The 20,769-nt window shown below is 40.3% G+C and overlaps 1 protein-coding gene across 4 annotated transcripts in view; it reads right to left on the bottom strand.

The window, feature by feature from the left end:
• The window catches only part of dip2ba (disco-interacting protein 2 homolog Ba), a 48,819-nt gene that overhangs the window by 27,324 nt on the left and 726 nt on the right, over window positions 1-20,769 (bottom strand). The window lies entirely within an intron of this gene.

Consider the following 20,769-nt stretch of genomic DNA (forward strand, 5'->3'; position numbering starts at 1 on the left):
TAATCGGCACTCACATCCTCCAGTCTGATCCAGCACATGAGAAGCCTTTTGTGTTTGTGCAGCTCATCGGTCTGCTGTGCATCAATACATGCACACAATGACGGCCGTCAGTTTTCTATTTACATATATCTGGAATTATAGCTGTTACAGTTATATCATTTTCTATTAGTTTTGGTTACAAAAACATGGTAATTTTATAAATTTGAAAACTTCCAAAAAAGTTTTGAGATGAATATGGTCAACGAATTCCTTCAGCTGACTGTCTCTGGGGTCCAGAGTGGTGGAGCTATGATATAAGTGGCTTCATGAATACCAGGATGAAGCCCAATTCCCCCATGGACACCTCTGTCATTAAATCCAAACACTGAATTCTTAATGGGAAATGATTATAAAGTAGTGCTGACCAATAATTCATAACATGTGCAATAAACACGAGAGCGACCGCCTTTTAAAAAATTGTTACTCAACTATGTTTTTGACTCAATTTTCTAACTTCGACACAATATCTTGGAAAATATTGATATACAATACCATTTTCAATTCCACAGGGTGGAACTGACACAACATTGAAGGAATTCAATTTTGGACTCTTCTTAAAAGATAAATATAACAAAGCTTGTGTACTATGTGTTAAGCACAACAGCATCTAAGAAAAAATTAAACTTATACTGGTGTATTAATTAATTTGCAAAAGAAAAGCACTGAAACATATATATATATAAATATATCAAATATTCAAAATTGATATGCATCTATATTTTTGACAACACCAATAATCAATATCCACAACTCAATATTTTTTAATTTATCGTAATACTCATCAATGTTATTGCACATCATAGATTTTCCTCATATCATGCAGCCCTTTTATAGTGTATTTCTAGCTCTCACATCGCTCTTCAGGAATGGAACCCAATTACTTTAGATTAAGGCTTACACGAAAAGCTATCCAAGAAAAACACGAGCTGTCCAGATGCCGAAGTACTTAAAGGGTACTAAACTTCAGTGCCCTGATAGTCATTTCCGAGCAGCTGAGACATGAATCATCTGACTGCAGCTGACACTACAGTTTCTTAGGTCATTATTACGAATGGACTAAATATTTGGTTTCTCAAACAAACACAAAGAGGAACACTAATACCTTATTAATGCTGGATAAATGATGAGTAATGCACAGCGGTATGAGAACAGCACACAGTCAAAGAGGGCTGGGAAGGAGAACACAGAGTGTGGGGGGAATACACAATGACTAAGTTTACATACACACTGTTTAATATGGGTCAAGTGAACACCTTATTCCATTTGAATATTCAGAATTATTAATATTATAATTTTTTTAAATTCAGACATGTAGTATAGGCTGACAATATTCAGGTTTTAGAATATGTTTTTGTACATGTAGCCTATACAGTACATTCAGAATATCCACCTTGTTACCAGTTTGCGACACATGGCTTGTTGCCTGTTAACGGTCAGCTCTGAGCGTTGTCTGGCCAAAAGTTTGCAAGGCTGGGGAAGAGAAACATGCCCAAAAAGAAAATACCACAATTTTGGTCGTTAGGAGAAACGCACCTACTTTTAAACATTATGAAAGACTTGAAAATCACCCAGGGCAGCAACTAACGGCTATTTTTCACTAATGATGAATGTGTCAATTATGTTCTCAAGTAATCAATTAACAGTTTGGTCTATGAAATGTCAGAAAATTGTGAAAAATGTCGATCAGTGTTTCCAAAAGCTTAAGATGACGTAGTAAATTGTCTTGTTTTGTCCACAACCCAAAGATATTCAATTTACTGTTATAGAGGAGGACAGGAGCCAGAAAAGCTTTACTTTTAAGAGGCTGGAATTAGAGAATTTTTACTATTTTTTATATCAATTTTACAAACAGTTGTCAATTAAGTTGATAGTTGCCAACTACTCGATCAATCATTGTAGTTTCAATACACATATTTTATGGATATTTACAAATATCGCATCGACGACCTTTTAAAAAATGTGTTTGGTCAAATTGAAGCGGAAGGCTGTGTTTGTTAATCAGAGTATGCAAAGCTGTATGTAAACTGGAATATTATTGTAATGTTCAATTTTAATAGCCATGTAAACAGCTTGGTAGGAATATTGTCTTATTCAGAATAAGGGCAAAATATTAAATATCTAATATTTAATTTTGAAAGTCTCACTGAGATTAAAAATCTGTTTTTCAAGAGAGAGTTCTGTCCAAGACAGGCAGCAGCATAGTTACACATTTAGAGAAGTAAACAAACATGACAATTAAAATGAAGATGAATAAATTCCTTAGATATAAACCATCAAATAATTTATCAGCTTTCAAAACATCTACAGCCTATGTCCTTTCTTCAAAGCCATTGAGAATCCAGCTGGTGTATTATCTGTATGTAAACATAGTCAATGAAACACAAATAACATGGGATAAATCCAAACCAGAAGCATTTACATAAACCCTGATGCAAGACTCTAAGAAATTCAGCAAGGGGTTAATTTATTATAGGAATTAAAAGAGGACTTGAAAGAGTTTTTTTCAGTTTGTGTTAATAATCTAAGTGAGCAGTTTAATTATATCTGCTGCTATCAGCAAACAGAACTTTGGCATGAGTCTCAGTCATTTACATAAAAACTCCCACAACAAAGTCAGTGAGCTCCCGTTCTATTACTTCAATCAGAGTAACACCTGCTGCCAACTTTTACACTCGGACGTTTTTCTTCCTAACTGATGTTGGCTGGCTTGTGACATACTGCTGTAATTTTGGAAAATACTTCTCTCTGCCTGAGAGGCTTGGTAAAGCACTTTTTAATGCCAATTTTTCTATCTGTTTTGAGTTGAGAGCACATTTTCTAAATTGAAAAAGCCACGGGCAATTTGCAAAAGCGAGCATGACAGTGACTTCAGTTATTTTTTAAGTACAGAAGAAGCACCCTGGGTTATAGATGAATATGGGAGTATATGATCAAGGGACTAGATGATGAAAACACTCTAGCAGAACCCACAGTATAGCAAAGCAATAAAGACAAGGAGCCAGCAGTTTCCAGGGGGGTATTTATAACAGTCAGAGGTCAAAGCTCGGCTAATGTCTCCTCTATACCACAGAATAATGAGCTAATAATTGATTCTATGAGACAGGAGAGAGTCTGGACTGTACTGTTCACACACGCCCATCCACCAACCTGGCCCCCCACCACCCACACCCACTCGTAGACACACAGGAACAATTAGATTAAAGTCAGTAAAGTAAGGCACAGTGGTAAAAGATTTGTGTTGTGTCTTTGTGAGGTGGGGGGTCCTGATTGGCTTTAGGAATCAGCTGATTAGCCTCTCAGCACCCTCACCTTACGACAACACTAACATCATGTATGGACAGGCAGCACGCATTTCCATGTTAAAATGACTGAGTCAGATTTTCACTTCTCTTTCCATGATGTTGCAATGCTTCTGTCATCTCATAAAACAATATGTCTTAGGTCGTTTTCTGTCTATACCATGTACGGACCTCTGCAACCCCATACTCAACATATGTATTTAGCCCCCCCACCGGTATTGCTCTGTGATTACTGTGGGCAGATTAGCTTGGCGGCCTCCAGCTTCGGGAGGAAGTGACATAAACATTTCTGCCACCCACAGTTTCCTCTTGCCTCAGTATCAGTTCCTCTCCCAGCATGCACACAGGCATCAACATGTCACAGGTTACGCATAAAAACATGACTGTACACAAACACTTCAATAAAGTAACTACCCAGATTGCACAGATAGTTGTTAATAAAACCTTGCTTTCACATTGTGAGAATCATCCAACATTCATATTTTTGGCTCTATCCTAATCTGTAATCTGAGATTACATCTAACCTAACAGATTACATCGCTCCGTCTGGACAGATAGATGACAAAAAATATCTGAACTGAAGCTAGCCTCGGAGCCTGTAGTGTAGGACTCTCTTTTAGCCCTGTGAGGTCATTTTGGGGCTTCAAGCCAGCAATACTGGTTCAGTTCAGACAAGGCTCTCTTTGTTTATCAGTGTCTTATTGTCTGTGACAAACACGATGCAAACGTACTACTCTCTTACAACTCAATCTCACGAGAAAAAGGCACCAACTAAACAAAGATACTCTCCCTGTAGGGAGCTTGGTGAGCAGATGACAGCGAGGAGACACACAGAGCACAAATAGAAATCGTCCCACAAACAGCCACAGTCTGCACATTGACATGTAAATATGCGCATAAACACAGGGGCTGAGAGGAACTAACGTCAGCCACAGGATCTTATTTATAGAGACTCTGAGCAGAAACACAAAAACAACGGGCAGCCTGTGCTAAGAACATGAGTAAATTGCACTCTGCAGGAAATGCAAATGAATGAGTCTGACACCAAGGCCACTTAATGGCACCTGGTCGTTAGTTTAAGCAAATGTTAGACGCTAATTTCCATATTTTATGCTCTAAAGTGGTAGTAAACTCCCATACTCGAGATCTACATTCCCATGCATTATTTATTCTTTATACAGTGAACGAGAGCTAACGCCATACGTCTATCAACAAACTAGTCAAATAAATGGCAATTCTCTGGAAAACTGGTTAATCATTTCAGGAAATTTGCCAAAAATTCCCTCGTACCACCTCATGAATTGTAAAGATTTGCTGCTTATCTTTGTCTATGTGATGTTATGCTTATGTAAATCTGTAGGTTTTGGCCTTTGACAAGCAAAAGCTAGATAAAATCAACTCTAGAAAACTGAGAACGGCATTCTTCACATAACCTCACATTTTACAGACCACAGAATTATTTGATGAGGATACTAAAATTTGTTGATAAGAAAAATAATCATTAGTTAGAGCAGAACTGAAAAAGCCTTTTGGATGAGTGATGAAACGTCCTCAAGAAACTGAAACAAGTCCAGTTGCCTACAATACAGCAGTTGGAATTCCCATGACCTGGACGACTGAAAACCTTCATCAACATTAGGTGCAGCACTGTACAATGTTTTGACAAAAGAGCTTATCAATCTGATCTGAACTGTTATCCTCACAGTGTTATAAGAAAATCCTTAACGTTTTCTGGGTTTTGGGGTTTTTAACTTTTTTGTACCAGAAAACTGGATGAGCCTCCGCACCCTTAAGACTCTGTAGTCTCAAAGGCTGAAGGTACTTCTTCTTATTGTATCATCAGCTATTAAATGCTTACAGCAATGAGCTGTATCTCAGGGAGTATTATGTCCATGTCTGGAAACTGATTGAAACATTTGTACAAAAGGCCTCCCACCTCCAGGACCAATGTTTTCCACTCCAAAAGCAGGCCTACAATTCCACTGGGAGCTGTCTAGTCCATGTGGGGGTTTTTCAGTCAGACAGGGAGGATGAAGTGATCTCTGGATGGCTAGAGAAATCTGCCGGCCAGCTGAGAGAAACGCTGGGGGAGTGTAATTTCTCTTGACAGAATCTCCATTAGAAACAGAAATCGGGTTTGTGTTTGGTTGCTCTGAGGGTGGAATCAGCCGTTCTTGAAAGTCAGTTGACAGTCAAGATTGAGTTTCGGCCATAAATAAGTGCTTAAGTACTTAAACAAAGTGTTGCTGCAAGCAGATAAAGAATGTGTTATTTTGTCAAACGGAATAGAAAACAGTACATCTTATTTTTTCCCCATAATGACTACAAGTACCTGATGTGATAGTGGCACTCCTAGTTTATTTGAGTGGAACAGTATGTCATGAATGTTAACAAGACATCTTATATTTCTCTGATCTAACAGATAGATGATAGAAGAATGTCAAGTTTGGGTTGGGCTGAAAGAAGATGACATACTCCATCGTATATGGCAGACAGTCATTGACTTCTGAGACCTGTGCCATCGTAACACTGTGATTTAAAAGGCTGCCCGCCAGAGAACAAAGCAGTGTGTCCCCCTCAGAGTTGCTGTGCGGCAGGAGTTGTTCGTGTTTGTGACATGTTGGAGAGAAACTGAAAATAAGTATGTTACTGCTCAATGCATAATAGTGACCTTGCCAGGAAAATCGTTGATTAAATCTGCCCAGTTCAGTGAACCCAAGACGCTTGGATATACTGGTGGTTGCAGGGTTTCTTTTCCGATGGCTGCTATCAGTTTGTTTCTTTCGATCATGTTGTTATTTGCGTTTTCTTGTCTTAGCTCCCTCCATCTAGCTAGCTGGATAACTTTGTTTCAAGCCTCTGAGGCTGAACACAGCATAGTAACAGAGACAAAGACTACTCTTTGCAGGGTGAGCTCATTTAAGTGAAACAAAGACTAGGACAAAGACAGGGCAGGGGACAGACACACTACCTCAAACTCAGAACACATAGTAAATCAGAGTGTAAATACTCAAAGAGGATGTAACAGGAGGAGGGATCAGTATTGAAAATTGAAAGTAAAACCATGTCGCTTAGGTGGGGAAGCAGCCAGGTGGGACATACAGGAAGCCACAGAAAGAGAGAAAAAATAGAGAACAGACAAAGATGCAACAACTCATAATGTATACACCCATCAATGTCACTGTATCAGTACCTTGAATGTGAGGAAATCACACATTCTTTCATCTTCGGTGCAAACACCATCATTGCTAAACGTGCAAAAATATGAACAAACACACCCACAGGCATGCAGGCCAACTGTCAACTCAAGCCCCCCCGACTCAAACACCTAATCATTTCATCGAATCATGTAGGGGATAAAAACACTTGAGCTCAATTGTGTTGGCCCTGCTAAGATCTAAATCAGACGGTCAGTCAGCATCCTGAAGTTATTTCTGTCAAACAAATAAAACTAATGTTCCTGCCAAGCTTTTAAAGCATTCTGTTTGAGTGCAGAGAGCACTGCCCTACTTCCGACATTAATTCTATTACAATGTGCACTTCGGATTGGCAGAGACAGCCCTCTTGAGCTGCTGTATGGGTACAGTGAGTGAGTTGCGAGGTGGGGGCAGTTACGGTTGACAGCTCATTTCTACTTTTGACTCATTGAGAAAACCAAAACTTAACTTACATTTCATGAAAATCTCAGACTCCCCTCTTATTTATGCTTCCGTTCATACACTTCTTTTGCTCAGTGAGTGTAGTCACTGTATTTCCCTGTAGACGATAACAGGCATGTTGCACAATTTTGACAGTGATGAGCCAATATAAAAGATGAAACACATCACTTCATCAAAGTGATAAGACTGGTAAACAATTTAAGATGAGTCGGACAACGTCACACAGGCACAAGTGGTTTGGATCTTAGTAAGCAGCAAAGGTTAAAGTAGTTTATGTTTCAGTCAGGCCGCCCTGAAGCACACTATAACCACAATGGGCTGTTAAGTAACTAGTTAGCTGCTTGTGGCATTAGGTGCACACAGATGAGTGGTAACACCTCATGCGAGAGGCCAAATCCCAGATTGATTTCGGGTGGATTATCTGTCACCTTAAGATACTTAACAATAACTACCTAAAAATATTACAGTATTGGTGCAATCACATGATCTAATGATCATTTTCATTTTCATTTTCATAGAAGACATTTTGACATAGTTGTTAAAACACAGGTGTAACATCTACGATTACTTACACCTGTGCTTTATTGGCTTCATTAAATTTATGTCAGCCAGGTCCAGGGCTGACTGGGAAACTGAACCACTGTTAACGTTTTTAGTAACACCTGTGTTTTTCCTACAATGATGAGTCAAAATGTATGCTATGAAAAAGGTCTGTAAAGTACTGACCGCTACAGAGATATTTCTCTGTGACAAAAATGTTTCACTTATGTTCTTTAAACTTAAAGGAATGCGTTTGGAGAAATAAGCCTTTTTGCTTTCAGGTAATTTGAAAAATGATACTACCCAGGAGGCAGTTAGCTTAAAGGAGAACTTCGGTCGATTTAAACATGCAGCTTCATTGCTCAAGCTACCCTTGACTTGCCAGTACCGAAGACGCGAACAAATTTGGTCCAGCCATTACAGAGCTCCGTGAACGGAGATGTAGCATTGAACGCTAACAGCATGGGGTCAGAACTTTGCACTGTGTTTTAAGCGTCTTAACATGCTCCACATCTCACACCAAAAGTTATGCAACATCAGCAGACAACTTACAACACAGCACTGTAGCGTGTATGACTCAAAATGAATATAAAAGTAGTTAAAACAGTGTGTTTGTGCAAGGAGCTACTTACCTGTTTGTTGACATCCGTGTGTTCCGGTAGCTAGACCAAACTAGCATATCCATCGAGTGTGCACTTAACAGGCTTAACAGGCTATTGTAAGGCTCATGGCTCATGACAGGCTGTAACATGGACATGTACATTATGAACATACACACGAAAATGCTGGATTACGTTTCCGTCTCCGCCAGTGAGGGAGTAAGTGCACGCTCGACGGATCAGCTAGTTTAGTCTAGCTACCGGAAGACGCCGATGTCAACAAACAGGTAGGTAGCTCCTTTTTTTTTTTTTTTTTTTGATGTACTATTATAATCCCAAATTGGGAAATTCTTTTTTCCACTCACATTACACACAGGTGCGCACACACAAACACACACATGCAGTGTAGAGGAGATGAGCGAAGGGGCAGCCACACATGCTACGGCGCCCGATGAGCAGTGTTAGGGGCCGGTGCCTTGCTCAGGGGCACCTCGGCAATGCCCAGGATGTGAACCAGCACTCTCCAACTGCCGGTCCACATCATTCTTTTTTGGTCCGGGTGGGACTTGAACCGGCGACCTTCAAGTCTCCAAGCCAAGTCCCTACGGACTGAGCTATTGCTGCCCCTTGCACAAACACATTGTTTTAACTACTTTTTTATTCAGTTTGAGTCATACACGCTACAGTGCTGTGTGCTAAGGTGTCTGCTGATGTTGCATAACTTTTGGTGTGAGATGTGGAGCATGTTAAGACGCTTAAAACACAGTGTAAAGTTCTGACCCCATGCTGTTAGCGTTCAATGCTACATCTCTGTTCACAGAGCTCTGTAATGGCTGGACCAAATTTGTTCGCGTCTTCGGTACTGGCAAGTCAAGGGTAGCTTGAGCAATGAAGCTGCATGTTTAAATCGACCGAAGTTCTCCTTTAACTTAAGATCAAAGCACATAGACGTGTGAGTGGTATCCACCTTCTCAACTAACCCTTGGCAAAACAGTGAATCAGCATTATTCAGTGAATCAGCACTGCACTATTTTTCAAAAAGTCTGACAAAGAATGGTTGTCTTAACAAGCATCACCATTTTCAACACATAAACGAGTAGCACTGGACACATAGCGGCAAACATGAGAATTACACAAAATTACCCATTATCATTGATTTGACATGACCAAGAATAAATGGATAAAATGAATACACAGCTGGAAACATGAAAACTTGGGCAGCAGTTGTCAATACTATATTCCAGAAAAAGTAACAATACATCTATACACATCACTACAGTTTATAATAGGGATCGACCGATATTGATTTTTTCGGGCTGATGCGGATTCTTTTTTTCCATCTGCCTTAGCCGATGACCGATACCTACTGCCGATTTTCTTGAGCCGATATTTGGAGCCTATACTACTTTTGCTCCCTCAATTTACATCATAAAAATTACACAATGATGATAACAAATGTTAAGAGTCTCAATTTTAAAAAAAGAAACATTTATTGAAATTAAAAATGGTGAGGTAGAACAAGAACAAGTAAACAATATTTAACAAATATTAAAAACAGGTGAGGTAGAACAGTGCTCTGTGAAATGCTGCCACACTAGATTGGTTTTCTGCTCTGCCATTTCTTGCAGCGTCTCCAGCAACACGGAGCTGCCTGTGGATGCTTGTCTTTAAATAATGCCGGATCGGCGAACGCAGCAGCCCGCATCGGCCGATCCCGATACACGTCAGAAACGCAAAAATCGGCCGATGATATCGGCCGGCCGATGTATCGGTCTATCACTGGTTTATAATGTGTTTTTCTCGGGCATAAATGGTCTTTTTAACTGAACACTTTTTAACTTTGCTTTAACTTTTTCCACATGTCACAGTAGACACAGCTGTCTTGATATATGCTACTATAAACAGGACTTATTTAAATCATTTCCAAACTACAAAACATGGCCAACAAAGCAACTGCATTATGCGTCAAACTCAGCTGCTTTCACTCGCCATAGCCATCTTGAAGAATTCAGCAATTGAACGACATTTTACAAGGAAAATACAGTGAAGCATCTAACAATGTAAAGATCTTCCAGTAGCAGTTCAAAACTTTAACAGAGCTCAATACCTCAGCAAACTGGTCAGTCAGGCTCAGGATAGTTTTCTTGAGCAAAGAAACTGCTTTTCCTTCTGACTGCTTGCTTTACAAAACAGTTAACAAACCCCAAATATTGCGTCATGTTTTACTCTTCTCGCAGGGGAAACAGTTCAGTCTTGAGATTTAAATGTTCACTACGTCAAATCTTAGACAGAAAAGATGTTTCCATCTTCCACCAACTCTTTTTTCAAAGTCAGCTGAAAAAAACATTTTTTCCTTTCAAATTGAGGAAGCTTTTCTGAATTTTGCCATTCTCTCACCCTGTACCTAGTAAAGATACATTGATGGAAACATCACTATCGTGCTAGCTTACTAAAACGGAGTTGTCGTTATGTTAATTTTAAATCCTGTGAATCTTTGTACTGTGACCAGTTATTAAAAGGCCTGTTCCACAGAATAAAATTGCCCATTGTGGCGCAATTATTTTATAGTTTAACTGGGTCAGTGGGTTGGCTAACGTTATTCAGCTAACTGTAAAAATGGGGAAAAAAAACATATTCAGAAAGAGGCATCCTGGCCTTTTAGCTGCATGACAGACCTGTGTTTCAGCATTGCTGTGTAACCAGAGTGCAGTGAGCAGTGACAGTGAGTGAAAGGTATCAACTTTCAGTGTGGCAGCATTGTAGTTAAGAGGTACAGGGGTCAGAAGTGCGAGGCAGAGGTTTGTTGTGCCTTGTACATCAACCCAACTGTCATCTGTCGACTGCTCATTAGCTTGAACACACAAGTCAGTGAGTACACAAGACAATATATTGCCCAACTGGTGTTAGCTTAGCAATATCTTCATGTTCCAATCTCTGCTCCTTGACTCTGCTTAATTGCTCATGGATGATGGGTTAAAAGCAGGCATTAATGTACAAGGAGGAATGTTAACCAGGCAGCTGACTCATTAAATCAATATTATACGCTCATAAGAGGCCGTGAGTGGCCTTTGAGAAACACTCATATCCCGGGTGTGGAGTCTACAGCTGAGACTTAAACTGCCTTATTGCCTACGTTCCACTCTCTGGACAGATCACAGTCCTGACCTCCCACCACCCACTGCTCACAGTCATTAAACAGCCCGTCATCGGGATGGGAATCCATCGCTGCTCTGAAAATGATAGCTCTGAATCCGCAGGGACACTCAACAAGGTGCAACCCCAGAGGAAAAAACCCAGCATGGTGAAGAAGAGGCTGTACAGATGCATGTCAGCTTTGCATCCGCCAAAACATTTCACCTCTTGTGGAACTGAAGGCGTGAGGTCACAGGGGAGTGGTAGTGAGGCAAGGTCAGCAACAAGCTACTCACTACAACAAAAGCAGGTGGGGAATTAGATGGCAGTGTAGTGACTGAAGTGAGGCAAGATGAGAGGCAATTAAAACTGGCATAATCCTGATACAGCTTAAAAAAGTTACTTCTTCACTAGCACTGGTACATTAGAAAACCATATGTCCAGAACTTAGCCACGAAAAACTCCCTGCAAAGTAAATATATATGCCAAACAGTGTAACACATTTTAAACTGACAGCTGTAAGCAACATAATGCCACATGTATCCCAATATTAGTTTGACTTTGTCCTCATCAACATCTACCCATTTGTTTAAAGCACTATTGCAAAAGAAAGCTTGAGGTAGTATTTCTGTCTCCATCCGTTTTGCTTCCATAAACTGAAGCAACATTAGAGGAAAAAAAAGGAAATAATACAAGTGTGCACATGTTCTGAGTCTCATGAGAAAGTTCAGCTGGATAATCTTGGGATATAACTTAACTCGTGTGGCTGTTTCACCACACTGACAGCAAACCGATGTTGATAACATCCAGACAACAGTCATCAGTGTGTCGTCACCGTCTGTGGGAGCATGTAGCTCGCCAAAAACCTACAGCTGAGATGAACAAGGGCCTCCTACTGACACTGGAGTGAGAGAAACTGTGTTGATGTACTGTCACTACTCTCAGTGGCATGTGGCAGATCTTCAGGGCCACGAATCATAACAGTCTAATTCAATGCTAGCATTACCAAATTTGATGAAATACTCATAACAGTCATAACATCACAGATCAGGCTTAACATCAAAATGCTTTTTTTAATAAAGTTAACTTGAAATGACTAATGCCAACCTATACAGGACTGTGGCATTAACTGAGAGTCAAAATGTGAACCATATGCTTCCATTCAAGGTAATGAACATACAGTATGATGAACCTTGCCAGTCCAGAAGCCTGTGCTATAGACAGTTGAGGATTAAGAGGTTGAAGCCCCACCCTTTTGATGTGTTTTCATGGCCTTTGTTTTACCTCTTTCTCTTGGGAGTTGAATTAAAGGGGTCCATGACTACAAGCCAAGCTCGAACACAATGTGTTCTGAGGGGCCAAGAGGGGAGATACACATCAGCTCGTTCAGGGGGTTTCCTGAGGACTTCTACTCACTGGGTATTTCAATAAGCCTTTGGCAAATGCAAGGCTCAAGTCCAACAGAAAAAAATAACCCAATGAGTGACCAGCAGAGAAAGCAGTTGACCTTTTGGAAACTTTCATTGTACATTATACACCAGGACTGCTTTACCCTTGAGCTCTGGTTTCCCATCAGCCCTTCCTGTGACGCAGGCCTGAGCTTTCATATATAGAATCTGACCAGCTGCTGAGAAAATACCCTGTGTTCTCCACACCCTCTTCAAAGGCTGTAGTGATCAGCTGTGGTTGATCAGCTGAAGTGCCAGAGAGAGAGAGAGAGAGAAAGAGAGAGCATGAATTTCATGATTTACAGCATACAGCGGGTTAATGGTCAGAGCTCTGATTTCAGTTAAACCCATTCATAGTGAGAACTGTGATCTATCAACTCATCTGTATGCACCATTTTTTCCATCTCATCTTGTGAAGAAGCTTTTTTAATTATCTTCCAACATTATTTTATTACTGAAATTGAATAATGTCTTTAACAATCCAAATATTGGAAATTCCCCTTTAGGTTCCAAGTCTTGTGTTGATGAAGGACCTGACTTCTGAATTTAAAGCAAATAAATATTCACAGATCTTAACTAATCTCAACCTGCTGTCACTGATGACTAACTAGCCATCTAGCCTTGTAAAATGATTAGTGGGAGCACTTGATGCTTGTTTACTAATTTGTTCAGCTAGCTAAGGTGCAGTGCAGTACGTGTATCCATACTAGTAGATAAGGAAACAGAATGAGTAAGGGACAGTTTATCCCCAAATCAAAAATAAATATTTTTCCTCTTATTGTGTTTATAATAAGCTTAGCTAACAAACATTATAGCTCAGCCAGCAGCAACGAATTAAAGAACAAACATAAACATTTTGTCCATGAGAAGAGGCAAACTTCCATGACCCATATCTCCAAAACTTGGCAACTCATACTAAAGCAAGCTAAATGAATAAACAGCACAACAGGCAGGTGAAAAGTATGTATTTTTGATTTTCTATTCACACTTCCTGTGCTACTGTCAGGGTGCCAGTATGTCAATTATTTTGACTGTTTATATGCAAAAATGTCATACATTTATGTAAATCTAACCAACGGCACACCTAGTGATAGATGCACAGAGAGAGGAAGCCCTTTTTCAGACCAACAAAAATGTTCCTTCCTGATTGCTTCAAGGAAGCTTTGAAATGAAGGATCACAACACGATGATGTTTACAAGTCAGGTGCCACAGGCTATGTCAAATCTGAAGGCAAACATGAACAAAGTGAAAGGAACAATGTGAACTGGGTAGCTTCTTGCATCACAGCGCCTGCTGCTCTGATGATCTGTTTCCCGTTAACGGTTGGACACACCCACAGGTTGGTTGTAAACACTCCATTTTAGCACCTGCATCACCACATGATAACACGACTCTGAAAACAAATAAAGTTGACCAAATACTCACTCTGCTGAAGTACTTATGGTATATTAGCATGAAATAAAGCCTGCGGCTGCCTGTAATCACTCTAAACATCCTCAGCAATACTGTTGGATAAAGTCTTAAGTGTTTCCAAGCTTGCTGGTAACATGCTACAAATATCTATAACTGCTGGTATGATGCTTTAACAATTAGCATACCTACAGCAACTTTCTCCATGGGTCAAACAGCAGGCTGATTGGCCTGAGATGGGCAGTTCTCAACGGGCTGCGGTATTTCACACACAACCCATGGGCGTAACAGTGACCCACATGTAGCAGCCAACCTGCCAGTTGGTTGGATGTGGAAGTGTTTTCTTCTGGCTACTGTTGACTAGCCAGGAACATTAGCCTCAGCGAGAAAGAAATACACACAATTAGGACTGACTCCTTGGGACTTTGAGAGGGTGGCCTCCACTGCAATAATGGTGGGGCTTTTGTGTCAAAGAGATGCTTGTTTTCTCCTCCTCAGGCATGAAAGCGAATTTGTCTTGCCAGCCAGGTCTATTTATATGCACAAGAGCATTCTTCAGCATTAGCACAGTCACATGGCCCGCTGGGCAGTGGATATGGCCTTGCGATACATCAGAGGGGCTGTGTATCGGCTCGCACACTCTGACAACACCATGAATACATAACTGGACTTGATCTCTGTTATGCCACCAATTGGTTCACCATTTAGCCTATGAGATATAAATCAGTCAACATTGTCTGGCGTGTCACAGCCTGGGCCCCTGACTATATAAATGACTGTAAGCAAAAGTACTGAGTGGGAAGATTGCACAATTGAACATCAGAGAGGCGCTTCACCGTCATCTTCAGCCTATTTGATTTACAAGTTGGTCAAGCGTCGAATGAAGGTGGGTGTCATGGAGACGGAAAAAAAGGGTCTGATATCATAAAATCCCCATTCACTCTTCCCCTTTTTGGTGAGTCACAGGTGGCATCACGGCTGACAAGTCAGTAAACAGCCCAGTGAGACAGGAGTCTAAAACAGGTTCTCTCACTTCGCAGTGGATTTGCCCTGGAGAGGAGAACACACCTAATTACAGTGACTCAAGTGACAGTTTTACAACAAGCAGGAGACTGCTGTGTTTCTGCGAACTATACCATACATTAACACATTACATATCACATCAATGGATGAATGTTAGTATTAATTTAAAGGAAAAGACTTATGGAACTTTTCTGTTTAAGTACCTGTCTCCACAGGAAGGACAGAGCACAAGGTCAGACAGTGAGCAGCCCCATTTCTGCTCAAGGGTGCCTCAGAGGAGTGGATGCTTGCTAAGCTCAGGCACTTTAACCAAGGTTCTTAATGACACTCCACATGCCCTATTCCATATCTCAGACTTGCAAGGCACAGTAACACATGAGTACTGACATTAGGGCTTCATTGTTATTCAATATGAGCATTTATCAGTTTTTGGTGGACTAGTATTGTGGCAATATCAGGGCTTCAGGGTGTGAATGTTTTGGTAACACATGAGCCCAAAAATTTGTCAGATGCAACTTTAAAAAATCCAATTGGTCTCACTGGTGTGCCCAAAATTAAGCAGGTTCTGATTAAAGGAAAAATCGAGCCTGTAAAAATATTTTTGACATTATTGCAATTCTTGTTTAGATAATCTGTTTAGAAACTACAGTAAAATGTGTTTTTGGGTACCTAAATTATGTGCTAGTGCCACCATTATAAGAAATTGTGTCAGGACTCGAGCCATTCAATATGATCACAGTGTGCTATCATTTAATAAGACTGTCGTCTATATACATGATTCTGACCAAATTGTGATTTATATAAAGAAAATCAGTCAGATGTACTGAAATAAGATTAAAAAATGAAATAAGACTATTTGACATATCACAAAGTCTGCCGTGATATGATTTCGATACAATTCAATTCGAGGGCCTGCGATTGATACAAGATCATATGTACATTTTACAATCAGGAAATTCAAAATAAAGGCGTAACCTAAACATGATGATAGGGATCAATGTTTTCACTTTGCATCAATGTTATTAGATTGTTAAATCATAACATATGTATCATACAGGTATCAATGTATATCCGAACTAATGGATTGCTACACTCCTATCCCCACCCCTAATCTGTTTTTTTTACATGTAATACTGTGGGCATTTTCTTCACCATAATGGGATCAGTGTAAGACAAAAAAACCTCTGAACTCATATTGTTGATTTTTGCCATACTACCCAGCCCTTCCTGACATCACATGTGAGCTCGCTGAACAAGTTCAGCATCTTCTGCTGTTTCCCACACCAGAGATGTGCAGGTCCGGAGGGCTGATGAGTGGGATGTCAATACATCTCCTGGCACTAATTCAAAGGAGTCAGTTTTATTTCTTTTTTCTATGCATGCCTCAACTTCTACCTGGGGAGAATTAACAAGTCACGCTCACTAACCACACACGCCAACACACCCACCCACACCCACACCACTCTGTGAGGGTGTCCTGGTATTTTAATGAGAGCATGTGAATAATTCAGCTGACAACAGGTCTGGAGGAGGAAAAAGGGACTGAAGCGATCATTAACCATTCACAGTATAACAGTATTATGACACATGCACACACACATTTGGATGTGTGAACATACTGTATACACACACTGACACACATAAAGAAAGACCTTTGCCAAGAGTACACAACCATCTGCTTGGACCTGAGGCTTTGGCTCTGAGGCTGTGAGGAAGATGATCTGTGCCTTTTGGATTCTGACCTATTGGGTGCTAACAGAAACATATACTACCCACATATCTGAACAGGAGAACAGAAGTGGATATGAAAATTCTTTAGGTTTAAAATTGTCTTCAACTTGACAACCACAAGGTAGCCACGTCCTACAGCATACCCTGTTTTATAGTCTATTTTACTCCAAATCGGACAATAATTTACTAAATTAACATCTTGCTGCATTACATATAAACTTGATTGAGACCATAAACTTATTATGACACTGTTCACTGAGGTAATAAATTAAGCGAAAGGTAGGTTTGTTTTCTCTTAAGCATACACACAATCAGGCCAAACCAAGGGAGTCTGCCTACTGGAATAATGAAGGTTTAAGGCACTTCTTGATTAACTTCATTTTTCAGACCCAGAAAGCTCAATCCTTATTTTATACACTCAATGATCTAATAAATAAGTTACTATATTTTACCAAAATCTCTCACAGTATGAAATCTTACTTTTTTTTTTTAAATTATAGCATTATGTTCCATAAAAACGCCAAAAAACCATTTGACTAAATAGGATAAACATATCATTTTGAACACTGTAAATAGAATCATGGGAATCAGTGGTGTAGTCTGTAATTGTGAAGTTCCTGGTTTACTTTGGCTGGGGACATTTGTTGCATGTCATCATCCCCCTTTCTCCCTCCCCTCGTTTCCTGTCTCTCTCTGTCAATTGTCAAAAGGGCCATAATAATGGGCTTTTAAAAAGACAAATACATGTAAGAAGAAAGAAGATAATGCTGAGATAATTATAACAATACCAATTCTGAACATATTGCCCACCCCATTTGCAGGACAATAGTACGAACATTATGTAGAGCTTTTAACAAGGCATGTTGTATCTGGCCTGCAAGATATAAAGGCTGTGAATGATTTGAATTTGGGGAGAGATTTCACCTTTACAATGGTGGGACAGGGCCTTATTACTTTTTTTGTTTGACAGCACAGACCTCAACCTCACAAACAAGTGCTCTGCACCACATCAGCTTGAGTTTGAGGAAGTGCCTATCACACGTCTGTTTTGTGTCTCAAAATAAGCTCTTTGCCCAACTACATAAAAAACACCAGTTTGCTGCATATCCCATTCATAATTAATACAGAGAGAGAAGAGATATGTTTTCACAGATGTCCTCCCCTGTTGGGAGGAGAGTCTTCCTCAAGGATCTGTCTGGCTTTGCCCTGATGGCTGATACAGACAGGGTCCATATCAGTGCTGTCATCCTCGACTGTGGGCCCTCGCTGTTAATACAACAATGAGCTAAGCATGCTTCTGCTACATCTGAATGCTGGATGGCCGGTTAACTGGATGATTGGCCTAGAAAGGAAGCAACTGGCAATAATCTGGACTCAGTCTGCACATACTGATCATTGGTGCAAACAGAGGGTAAGACTATCTCCACATGAACACAGACACAAGTGCTCCCAAATTTAAAAACTTATAATCAGCATGGGAGGAAATGCCAATGGTTTCAAGGTGTATTTTCATGTCACAACAGCAACTTGGTTTTGACCATCACAGACGAAAAACTCATCTGTGTGGAATTTTGCTTGGTTCAGTAACATTAGACTATTGGGCAGCATGCTTGACAGTTGGTGTGGACCATCAACCAGGTAGTTTAGTTACAGGGAAGGACCAGATATGACCTTTTACCCCTGGCCCAGCTGAGAGATGACAGGTTGAGAGGGGTGAACCACTCCCCTCAGAAGTAAACAGTGCACGTCATCTTCTCAAGTTTGACCAGTCATCTGCCCCTCCCTTCTCTTCCTATGGAAGCAGCTCATTCCAATGTGCACACAAAGGCTGGGTTTAGCTGAATGGCCTAAATGGCAGCAGAGCTCCTGGCCACGGCAGCCCAGACCAGCTGAATGGTCCTCATTGTGTCCCCATGGTCACAGGGGGCTAGCAGAAATTGGTTGCTTTTTAAGAGGCCATTTGGCAGGCCTCTGTTCTTATCCGAGCAACGCAGGAACAGGCATTTCCACTTGGTACAGAGGAGGTCTTGTTTTGGACTCAAGAAAAATAGCCCATATGATGATGACATCTCGCATGCATGCGGTCATAGAGGAGCTAGCTGGCTAAGATGCACATTAGGCTTCAATACTGAAAATATTCATACAATGTTAGCATACAATGCTGGTGAATAGCAAAACCAGGATAATGTGAAAATGGTTGTGCACAATAAAAAGACAAAAAACAATGAGCAATAGTGACGACACCCTCTATCATGGTATGTCATTTTATATAATAGAATTTATGTAGATTGAAATATAATACATTTTCTTGGAAACACATTTAGAAATGTAGAAATCAAGTTCTTCATTATCACAGTGATGTAAAACTGAAATTTGCTACAAGTCCTGATCATTGATTTATAACATTGCCAACAATACACAAGTAATGCTTAAGGGCTAGTAACCACATTATAAACAATATGCCAACAATTACAGCTTACAAACTTCTAACCATAGATCAGTGTAGAGACTGACCACACTGTGGTCAATGGTCAGAATGTAAATGTAAAGTCTTATTACAAACTACTGTCCAGTGTACAGGTTGGTAAGTAGTCACATAATTAGTAAAGGCAGTTCAAAACACATGACAAATCATGTTTAGCAGAGAAAATCAAATGCCATAAACAAAATAATATATGATACATTATATTAACCAAAAAACGGTTTTGTAACTCATCGCCTTTTTGAGTGCCTGAGCTTACTTACAATAGTGGCCGAAATGAGCTGTGAAAGGCATTAACCGCCCCCTTTCAATATTGTTATTACTGACAGTAATAAGCTTGTATGCATTTTAATATTATTGGACTATTTATCATGACACCTGTCAAATGCAGAATAACCATACTGATGAGGTAATTTATGGCACCATGTTTCCTTTTAAAAAGCCATTTAAGGCCTTATCACAGGCATGAATGAAATGGTAGGAGTCAAAGTGCATAGTAATAATGGGCCAATCAGACATGAGTGGGAAAATATCAAATACTAGTTATCAGTTTCACACCACCTAAAATAATCAACTGTCAATCAGCATGGATGGGTGGACTCTGAGCGGTCACAGCGCAGGACGACTGGATTCGAGTCCGCAGGAAGAATGTAACCCAGGTGCTATAACGCAGGGGGCAGGGGGGATACTGTCAGGGATGTGACAATGTGTGTTAAAGGGTGTAGAGCAGTACAGGGGCTCCCAGCTGCTCTGGGGGAGGGGTTCATTTGCACTATGCTTTGGATAAATAAATGATTGTTATATTTGTGAAATACAATAATAGCCACGTCCACCATCACCCATCTACAGCAGAACAAACATGCAGTTGGACGCAGACACCTGACACTGTTACAGCAGGGCAGGTAGTAAACCTATAATTGAAGTAATAGCAGGTTTACACAGGTGTATAAGGCTTTGTACACATCTTGATGATCACTCCGATGAACCTCACTGAGGTCATGTTTGATAATTACTGACAGTCATTCACAACAGTCTGTGCCTTCATATGACACCAGAGCAGGAGATGACTGGAGGCCTTGTCATTACTCCTCAACACTACTCACAATGACTCACAGCTTTATTGAAATGAATGTGTTTTAGATGAAACCTAGAAAACAGACGCCAAGAACAAGGCTTGGATGATGTCAAACCGGAAGTCCCTGATGAATCAAAGTCTAACCCTAGGAGGGAGTATAACAAAGATGACAGGAGAAGGGTCAAATCCCTGATAGCCAGACCTTGCCTCTGGCCATGCCAGTCTGTCAGACAGCCCCACACACACATTGAGCTAAGGCTTTGACGTTCAATAACTCCACAAATGAGGAGATTATGGACAGAAACACGTCTTTAAATCGACGTTTTGTTCT

Source organism: Sparus aurata, chromosome 7 (assembly GCF_900880675.1).
Source record: "Sparus aurata chromosome 7, fSpaAur1.1, whole genome shotgun sequence".
NCBI lineage: Eukaryota > Metazoa > Chordata > Actinopteri > Spariformes > Sparidae > Sparus > Sparus aurata.